The 11,300-nt window shown below is 37.0% G+C and overlaps 1 long non-coding RNA gene across 1 annotated transcript; it reads left to right on the top strand.

The window, feature by feature from the left end:
- Window positions 1–1,273: 1,273 nt before the first annotated feature.
- LOC118762309 lies at window positions 1,274–11,217 on the top strand. The gene is made up of 3 exons (XR_004998061.1): window positions 1,274–1,290; window positions 3,325–3,332; window positions 10,934–11,217. It is a non-coding gene; the product is annotated as an uncharacterized LOC118762309 (long non-coding RNA).
- The last annotated feature ends 83 nt before the right edge of the window (window positions 11,218–11,300 follow it).

Genomic DNA, 11,300 nt, shown 5'->3' with positions numbered 1-11,300 from the left:
TCTTGTTATCCACGTTCATGTCACTGGCATTCAAATAATTTTTTTAACCCATTATTCTATCTGTCTGTCTGTGTCTGTCAGCCTGTCTGTTTGTCTGTCTGTCTATGTATGTATGTATGTATCTATTTATCTAATTGCTTTTCTTAATATTGACAACAGAGGGGAAATACACTGAAGTGAAGAGGTCTAATAAAACAGAAACATGCTCATTAAAGCTGGCTTTAAAATAATGAATTCACTCCTGTCTGCATTGCTTATATTGTTCAAAAAATTTGATGAACTAATTGGAATCATCTTTCTTGATTTTTGTTTTTTTATCTTTTAAAATACATCTAGAGATAGATAGATAGATAGATAGACAGACAGACAGACAGAGAGACAGATAGATAGATAGATAGATAGATAGATAGATAGATAGATAGATAGATAGATAGATAGATAGATAGATAGATAGATAGATAGATAGGTAGAGAGAGAGAGAGAGAGCAGGAGAGAGAGAGAGAGACAGAGAGAGAGAAGAGAGAGAGAGAGAGAGAGAGAGAGAGAGAGAGAGAGAGAGAGAGAGATGTGAACAAATTGCTTGCATGGTCTCAGTTGCTTGAAGGCTTTCAATTCTATTTTACAAATGTTTTACTCAATCATATGACAGCAAAATTAAGTCTAAGGGGAACCATATGTGAAAGAGGAATTTATGCTGATATGGACATGTGATGCATATGGAAGATGACAGTTGAGTACAGATGTGCCAAGGGAGGAACCTTTGAAAGAGGAAGTTTGAGGAAAATATGGGAAGATGTGATGAGACTTGATCTCAGGAAAATGAATGCTATGAATGAGATGATAAAGGCTTGCACCAAATGATGAAATATTGTGCTAAAAACCTGTCTAAGCTATGTAAGAAAGTAAAAATATGTTTAAATTGATGATAATCTAGTATTACATACAAAAGCCATGTACTTTTATCTGTATATATAAATATATATATATGCATATAAGTATGCATGTGTAGGTAAAATATCTGTATGCATATGTGTTATGTGTGTGTGTGTGTGTGCATGCGTGCTTGTGTGTGTGTTTTTGTGAATGTACATGCAACTGTGTGCATTTATGTATGTATGTGTGTTTTCTTATGTTTTGAAATGCATTGCTTTTCTTCCTTGTGTGTGTGATTCTGTCTGCCTGTATGTGTGCGTATATATGTATGTGTACACATGTGGGTGTATGCATATGTCTGTGTTTGTTTGTGTGTGTGTGTGTGTGTGTGTTTGTGTATGTGTGTGTGTGTGTGTGGTAAGGTGGTGTATGAGAATATCTGTGTGAATTTTAAGTGAGCATTTGTTAATTTGTGTGTATGCATGTGGGTTTAGGAAATTACTGCATGAGTGAAAACCTTGCTAGTGTGTATTGAATAAGAGATCTTTGTCTAATTAGATTCATAGATAAATAGGCAATTACTATTGGATAAACAAACTGCGTATAGTTCAGCTGAACATGCTGCTCATTAGCAAGAAAAAAAAATTGTTAGCGAATGTTCAGTCTTTGAAATTGGAACACATTGTCAGTATACAATTACTGCTGGTTATTGAGGCATGCTGGGAAATTACAAGACAATACACTTATATACAATGGTTGAAATGATCTCGGCAGTGGTATGTTGGTGGTGAGTGCTCAGGATAGGTGTGATTTTGTGTGTCTGTGATAGTGGTGAATGGTGGTGATTGTGGTGGTGGTGGTGGTGGGTGATTGTGGTGGTGGGGGTGATTGTGGTGGTAGTCCTGACTGTGAAAGTGGTGGTAGTGATAGTGGTGATGTCAATGGAAGTGTTGGTGGTGGTTGTAGTAGTGATGACAAGAGATGATAATGATGAGTGTAGGAGGCAGTAGTGGTGATGTTGGTGGCAGTGTTGCTGTTGGGGTTGTTGTTGTTGTTGATGTGGTGGTGGTGGTGATGGGAAGTAATGCTGTGATTAGGGGAGATAGCCATGGTGGAAGTGGGAGAGGTGGAGTGATGGTGGTATACATGATGATGCTGGATGTGACAGTGGTGGTGATAACAGGAGTGGTAGCGGTTGCAGTTGGGTGGTTAATAGTTGTAATGGTGAGAATGGTGGTTGTGGTTGGGTGGGTGGGGTTCAGTGATGGTGTTGATGATAATGACGATGGGAAAGGAACATGATATGTTGGACGTGTAATGTTAAATTGCATAAGCAAGAAAAATACAAAAAAGCTGAGAAACAAAGAACAAAAACGAGGAAGAATCTAGATGTATGAGCGATTAGATGTAAATAGGCAAGACAGGAGACTGTCCCAGTATGAGAAGATGATGCGTGGGGAGGATGACAGCAGTACAAAGAAGTGCAACAATCTGAAAGTGCATAGAACCTGTGGGAGTGGGAAACCTAAGAAGACTAACCTCAGGTTGCTAAGCCTCCAAAGATATACACACATACAAATTCACAACACACACACATATATGTAACATAATCATATCTATAAATATGTAATATATATATATATGTATGTATATAAGTATATATATATATATATATATATATATATATATATATAGTATATGTATATGTATATACACACATATTATATATATATTTATATAATGTATGTATATATGTATATATGTATGAAGATATGTATACATATATGTATGTATTTATATATATATACATATATATATGTATATATGTATATAAATATTACTCATATATTACACATATATACAAACATATATATGTATATATACATACATATATATACATGTGTGTGTGTATGGGTATGTATATATTCATATACATATATATACTTTAATAGATATGTATGTAACGATATGATGATATTCATATTGATTCTTTAAACATTCTAGAAGATTTGAATATGAATATGTTTAATTGTTGTTGTATTTTGCCATGGGAGAACAACTTCTGCTTTCAGATGTGTTGACAACACAATTCATTGATGTAAAGTGACTTTGAGACATCAGTGTTTCAACCCAATTATATTTCTTCAGTTAAAGTTACCCCCAGGTCACTGAATCTGAATAAAATAGTGGTTTTTGTTTATAGATTTCAGCAATGAAATTATTTGCTGATGTGCGCTGATATCTACCAACTTGATAATAGATATTATCATGAGCATGTTAAGCTACAAAAATCAAAATGGTGATGTACATATATGATAATGTGATTAAATAATGCAGAAAATGGTCTTGACAACAATGATGGAGTCATAAGTCTACGAGATCAGTATTGACATTGGGCTAAACAAAAATGTGTTCTACTCATAATTTTCCATATTATTTCTGAGCAGTAAGAGCAGCATGTTACTTCAACACTAGCATCCAATATACTTCATCATCATCATCATTGTTCCAATGTCCACTTTCCATCCATGGGTTGGATGAATTTGATGAAGTAGATTTTCTAAAATGGGATACTCTTCCAGTTGCCAGCCCTGGCCTGCTTCCCAGTAAGGTAATATTTCTGTGGGGCCAGACATGTTTTGGATAGTGGAATATAATTGCCAGTTAGAAACATGGTCTTCCTAATGAACAGTCACTATATATGAAAGTGTCGGTAGATGGGGGAAAAGAATGGTTCTCTGAATGGTAGATAAAAATTATTAATGCCTACATTAGGAGAAAGAAGGATTGTTCATGGCAGATCGATATAATAATCTGCCTATGTATGGAAATAAGAAAAAAAATTCTTGAGTCATTAAGAGGAAAAGATGTACACAGGGATTTAGAATTTTATAGGTTCTAGATAGTTATTCAAAAAGATTTGAGATAATGCATAAATGAATCTTCCTCCTCCTCCTCCTCCTCCTCCTCCTCATCATCATCATCATCATCACCGTCGCCACCAAAACACCACCACCACCACCATCATCATCATCATCATCATCATTTAACATGCATCTTCCATGTTAGCATGGGTTGGACAGTTTGACAGGAGCTGGCAAGCTATAGAATTCCAGTTTCTGCTTTGGCATGCTTTACAGAAAGTACTGGATGCTTTTTATGCAGCACAAACACCAGTGGGATCACCAAACGACTTGTGAGATGAAGACCTTTCAGCTAAGAGAAGAAGTTGAACTGAGGGAAATGGCTTTGTGTGAGGTGAAAGGTTTGAGTGTAACAGGAACATAGAGATAGTTGTCTTACTAGAGAGGAGAGACTTGCCTACCCTCTCTCTCTTTCGGAGAGGCACAAGCACCTACACGCACATATACACACACGGCAGTAACTTCCGCCTGCCGAATTCAATCACAAAGCTTCGGTCGGCTCGGGGCTATAGGGGAAGACACCTACCCAAAGTGCCACGCAGTGGGACTGAACCCGAAACCATGTAGCTAGGAAGCAAGCTTCCTAGGAAAAGAAATGAGAGGAAGGAGAGAAAGGGTTAGATAGATAGATAGAGAGAGAGAGTGAGAGAAATAGATGATGTTGCAGATGCATTAGGACTTACCTACAGGGAAAAGTGGGGGTGAGTATAAGTGGTAGAGAGGAGATAGAGGGGGATGTTTAAAGATGGGAAAGAAGTAGCTGTAGTCGGTGATGATGAGAGAAATTGAAGTGGCTGGGAGAGGGATATGGTAGATATGTGAAGGCATAGAAAGTGTGTGAGGGAGAGTGGAGAGGACTGCAGTAGGTGGGTCCCTCCATTCTTCCTCATGTGTTTATCTGCACATAAATAAATTAATAATTATCATTAAACGAATCATTAATTATTAAACAATTAAATCAGGAAGAATTCTTTAGATCCTTTAAGTAAAAAAAATAAATAAATGATTATTAATGAATTAACTCAAGGATAATATTTATTAATTATTAAACAAATAAATCCAAAATAACATTCTGAAAGGGTAGAAAAAATACAGAGAAATTCTAAAATTAATGAATGAGAAAATTTGTCTCAATGATTTTGGCCCTTCAATCATTGGGCAATATACTGTGCTTGAGAAGACCTGTTAAGTCAAGTGAAATCGTTGTCATGGTCGATGACAGTCCTGGTCGTTGTCATGGTCGATGACATGCTGGTGGCACATAAAAAGTACCATTTGAGTGTAGTCAATGTCAGTGCTGCCGGACTAGCTCCTGTGCTGGTAGCATGTAAAAAGCACCATATGAGCATGGTCAACACCAGCACTGCCTGACTGGCCCCCATGTCAGTGGCACATAAAAGGCACTCACTTCACTCATGGAGTGGTTGGCATTAAGAAGGGCATTCAGCTGCAGAAACCTTGTCAGATAGATTGGAACCTGGTGCAGCCTCCTGGCTTGCCAGTTCTCAGTCAAACCCTCCAACCCATGCCAGCATGGAAAGTGGACGTTAAACGATGATGATGAATGACAAGAATGGATGATCAGTTTTGAAGATTGTGCACAAGTGGAAACAAGTAGCTTGGAAAGTGTAGAAAGTCAGAAAAGTGGTATGAACAGAAACCAGAGGCTGTGATAGAAAATGAGAATTGCAAGATGTGGGATTTCCCCATAAATACTGACCATACTACTGAAGCAAGGAGACCGGATATGATCATAGAGGACAAAATAAACAAACAGTGGAAGGTCATAGATTTTGCAATTCCTTATTATAGCAGTGTCAATATGAAAGAAATTGAAAAAACTGAGAAATATCAGGATCTAGACAGAGAGCTGAGAAGACTGTAGAAGACCAAGGCAACAATTATTCCTGTAGTAATTGGTGCACTTTAGTGCAACACCCAGAATGCTATCCATTAGAATGGCCACCAAGTATTGGTGGTTGACTCTATCAAAGGCTTTAGATTGATTCAAATCTATCTACCCATGTCAGCTTCTTTGCTCACCGTCTCTATAATGTATTACATGAGGTGGAGGTTGTTGTGGATGGATTTGCTTGGCATGGCACATGTTTGTGCATCACCAATCAGCTCCTCAGTAACCAGTGCCAACCTCTTTGCTAACATTTTGTCTAAAATTTTGATATCTGTGTTCAGAAGCACTGTAGACCTAAACATTTCATCTTGACTTCCTTTGTTTAGGTCTTTTAACAGCAGTACCACCATTCCTCAACTCACAAAACTAGGAATTCTAGTTGTGTGCTATAAAAGGCTTCCACACAAGTGTGTGGCATATAACCATAAATCTCATAGGGCAGACTATCCAAACCAGATGATTTGCCCCCCCGACCCCCTCTGCTACTTAGGCTTACCAAGTGTCTTTTGCTTCCTTGTTTCTTAGAATATTTGCCTTAGCTCTGACAATGCATCCTTCATGCTTAACATTGAAAAATTGGTCTAGGGCCAATTTCATCACTTGCACATTGGTTGTGATCCTCTAATCAAGCTCTCCCTCTAGCCTATTGCTTTCTTTCTCTAATGTTTTACTAAACCTAATTGATTCGACCCTAGTTGACCTTTTCATGGTAAACCACCATTTGTTGGTGATGACTGACTCTATCAATGCCCACTTAACTAATACAGCGTTCAACTTCCAGTAACTGGATCCCTACATGTAAAGTCAATCTAAGTTGACCTTGCAGATCCCAGATTTGTAGTCAGTGTAGCTGACGACTTTAAAAATGTATCTATTGACCTACAGAATACTCTATTTTGATACAACCTAGATGACTTGATGCAGTTCATCTATGTCCACACTGGCACATTTGGGTAATTCAGTTGCAGTTGGTGATTTGTCAGCCAGTTGAAAACATCTGAGCAGGTTTGCAAGGCTTTTGCACAATCCTCTTCTAACAGTCTAAACATGTGTTCAAGATGGTGCCCCAGTCACCCATTAGCACTAAAGGTTGAGACATTGCCTCTGAAATCTCCAGATGTCTGAAGAATCTGGTTGTCCTGCCCATGTTGGAGCATAAGCAGCCACCAGTCTGAAGGCACCCTCATCACTACTGTTTACATCCAGGACTACCAACATACCTTCTGGGTCAAGTCCTTTCCCCATTCCTAGTTGACATGGAGATAAGTAAATCTCGTATTCACTAAAAATGGGCATGAAAGCTTGTTGCTTGGAGAATCTGGTTTCACTGATCTTAGTGACTTGAGTTCATTCAGTAGGTTGCTCTGTTTCCAAGGCCACGTGCATTTATACTGCCTATACTGAGCAAAGACATGTTTGTCATAGAGAAGGAGAATGAAGAGAATCTTGTTTATGACCCCATGAAAATCTGCCACTCCTTTGAGATATTTTGCTTTTAATCTGTTATAAGTTTGTTATATTGTTCTAATAATTTTTATGTGAATATGAGTTATGTGAGGATGCAATGTATTTATTTAGAGCAGCGTTTCTCAACCTGGGTTCTCTGGTACCCTAGGGTTCCACAAAAGATTCCTCAGGATTGTGCAAGAAAGAGTGAAATAAGATAATGTTAATTTCAAGATCATAATATTACTACACATGCACATCTTATTGGTTATTGTAATATTGTAATATAGACATCATCCTACATAACCTATTGCATTATCCAAAAAATACAACAACCATTGGGAATATATTTAGTGATGTCTGTAATTTATGGACACCCTGTATTTTTTCTTTAATTTTACAGAAATACCTAAATAACCAATGTGGAGGTTTTTGAAGAGGAAACATTCAGTAAATTTGGATGAAGCTAGTGATGAAGAGCCATAGGCTCCTGACCAATTCCACAGCACTAGTATTTCAACAATGGAAAGAAAGAAGATCTGTCTTCACAATGAAAGTTAATTATCAATGGGCTTCATGTGGACCGGTGATTCAAGTTCTCCCATTCCATTGTGTTGTCTGGGGCAAACAATTTTCAAATGCAGCAATGGCTCCAGCTCAACAAAATGGACACTTCACAACAAATCACAGTCATATGAAAAATCAGAGTGCAGAGTTTTTTAAAAGGCTGTTGGAATCTCAGAGGAAACAAAGTACAGCTTTTATGAGTAAAGTTAGTGTCAGTGAAAAGGCTCTTGAAGCAAGTTATTTGGTAGCAGAAATTATTACACAGAAAAGGAAAAGTCACATAGTTGGTGAGAACTCAATATTACCAGCCTGTAAAGTTATAGTCAGTAAAATGCTTGAGCAAAATGCACAACAAGAAATTGAAAATATTCCATTTTCAGATAGTACAATAAGTTGATACATTGATGATAGGGTACATGACATTGAAGAGGTTTGCATGACAAATTGAAAAATAGCAGTTTTCCTATTCAGGTTGATGAATCAACAGAGCTTACCAATAATTGCCATTAGCTTTTATACGATTTGTCAATGAAGGTGAAATTCAAGAAAATTTCCTATGCTGCAAAGAACTGCCTGAGACAAGCAAAGGATTAGATGTATTCAACATTTTGTCCTCATAACTGGAAACAAGAGGTCTCTCTTGGATGGACTGTGTTTTCAACCTCTTGCATGTGTGAGCATGCTTTTCTTATTTAACAAGTATCAAGAGCAAAGACAGAAATCATCTCCTTTCTATTGAAAATGAGATCTGTGTGTATTTATCTAAAGTTTGACCTTGAATTAAATATTTACATAGCAAAAGACAGACACAGGTTTCACATTAGAGAAGCATATTTCACTATATCAAATGGCTTTGAAAGTATTATTTCCTTGTATAATTCATTGATTCACAATACATTTTTCCTTGATTTATCTTCTGTCTTTTCAACATTGGCAGTAAAAAATAAATAAATAATAAATTGATACACAATTATCTGTTTTCATTCCGTTTACATTCATGTATCATAGGTATATGATACTGGTTACTTATACTTATTTTTAACATTTAAGTTTAGATTATTTTGTGTGTGAATGACAACTCCATGATGAAGAATCATAAATGAGCAGTATGAATCTTATCTAGCATTACCAATAAATTTAACAAAGAAGTATTATTTTTTTCTTAAACCAGTTATCAGAATATATATATATATATATATATATATATATTATATATATATATATATATACATACATATATATGATATTTACCATGGGAACTATGATGAAAAAATATGAGAAAGATATATAAGTTTTTTTTTTGTGCAGGAGTTCCTTGAGATATGTAAAAAGGTTGAGAAGCACTGAATTAGAATAATGTCTGTGTATTTTTTGATGTTTTATTAAATTCATATTGTTTGCAGTGCATTAGGAGTGCTGTTCATGTCACTGGTCTGGATTACTATGTGTTTTTGTTTGTTGAGGTGTTTGTTACATTGGTACTATTTTTATTGTTGGAAATGTTTGTAATTGAATTGGTGTAGGGTGCATGGGTGTGTGATGGTTTGTTGGTTTCTGTGTCACCTGCTCTAATCTCTTTATTTTTAGACTTGTACTGCACTTTTCATTTTGTAATTATTTTTCCTTTTTCTTTCACCAGGATCCATTCTGGGGTGGGGGTGGGGGTTCAGGACTAGCTGGGTTTTGCAGTCAGAAACTTCTGTGGCAATGGGAAGAAGTATGTCTGTACAGTCACACATTTTTTAGCTGGTGGTCTGGTTGTGACTGTGTAAATGATGTTATTGTTTTCTTTGGGTGTAGTACTGGTGCTTAATGTTGATGTTATTGAATGGATCTTTCCTGCTGCTCTTTCTGTTGATACTGCTGTTGTTTTGGATGCTGCTGCTTTTTGCACTGATGCTGTTACTGTTGTTGTTGGTGGTGCTGCTGCTGTTGTTTTTGATGCAGTTGTTGTTGTTGTGTTAGCAGTGTCTGCAGCAGAAGGGTTTTCCCTTTTGTTTGCATGAGACAGAAATGATTTGTTCACCATAAGTATTGCATTTTGGCTTTCTGCTCTTTACTGATACAAGTAGGAAGGTTGATCAGGTCAGGGATGAATTCGATACTGAGCAGATGGGTGTGAATCCATAATTCCATGCCCATGCCTGACCATTTCTTTTTTTCCATTTTCTGAACTTGCAGAATTTTTGTTTTGTACTCTATGCTGTCTGCCATGAGCAAAGAGATGTTCACTTCTGATGGCACTTCTGCTGCCTTTATTTTGAGAACCCTCCGACTGCAGTATGTTATAATTAACCATAATTCCTCATGTTTGAGGGTTGTTGCATTTCTTTCGGCAAATTCTTCAGTTGAGAATCTTACCTCAACTGTGCCAAAGCATCTTCCATGGGAGACATAAATTTTAAGCCCCAGACGAGTTTCAGGCTATTTTTGATCTAAGCCTGTGTTGCTTGCCCCAGTCCCCTTGTCTTTAACAAAATACATTTATATATAGTTTTTTGTTTTTAGTGTCTTCCTGCACTTCCTCTGGTGTGTTAAGGGAGACTGTTCTGACATTATTTGTTCAGTGTGGTTTGGCTTCACTCAATATTTTTTCTGTCTATTCAACCTCTATTCTCTGACAAGCTTGAGCAAAACCATTCCCATTCTGCTTAGAAATAAGAATGGCTCATGTTGTCATTTCATTAACGTTTGTGTTAGAGGTGGTAACGGTAATGGTGGCAGTAGTGGTAGTGGTGGTGGTATTGGGGATGGTGATGGAGTTCATGCTTGTGTCATTCTTAAATATATCATGGTTGTTGATGCTGTATCTGTGGCCCTTGCTGCTGCTGTTGTTGTTGTTGATGTTGCTGCTGCTATCTGCGCTTCATTTCTTGACCACATCAACTCGTGGAAGGTAAACAATGTCAGAATGGCTGTTCCAACAACTATCGCTTCCCTTGATTTGGGAAGCCATGTTGATATTTTTTGTTTAGAAATATTAAATTTTCAGTTTTAAATGCCAAGATTCGCCTTTAAAGGACAAATTCTCATCAAGCCAGGTCACCTCACTTGCAGTGAGCTGGGTCATTTAGTTAACAGTTCAACAAAATTTGGAATACCAATTAATAAAACAACAAACAATTTTAAAGAAAATTTATGAGCCATGAACAAGTGTCCTCTGGCTCCAGAGACAAAGAATAATATTGGAAACCTGACATTTGTGGTGAAGAGAAAATAAAAAAACATGCCTGATAATTGACATAGCATGTCCTGGTGATAACAGGATTGAAGAGAAAGAAGAAAAAGTGAACAACTATGACGATTTGAAGTGGGAAATAAGCAGACTGTGGGTAATGAAGAGTGTGGACTGAAACCAATAGTAATTGGCATGCTTGGAGGTATCAGCATTCAACTACCAGCATAGCTTAAAAAGATTGGTACAAATGCAAAGATAGAACACCAACAAAAATCTTCATTGCTTGGAACTGCAAGAATTCTCTGCAGGATTCTTGAAGCATGATCAGTGAACAAGTGTCACCCTAGTCTGCTGGCTGTGAACAGCTGACAGTTTCCATCATACCCAGAAAAATAAGCTG

This window comes from Octopus sinensis, linkage group LG2 (genome assembly GCF_006345805.1).
Source record: "Octopus sinensis linkage group LG2, ASM634580v1, whole genome shotgun sequence".
Classification (NCBI taxonomy): Eukaryota; Metazoa; Mollusca; class Cephalopoda; order Octopoda; family Octopodidae; genus Octopus; species Octopus sinensis.
Note: the sequence above shows the minus strand (reverse complement) of the source record. Positions and strands in the feature narration are given on the sequence as shown.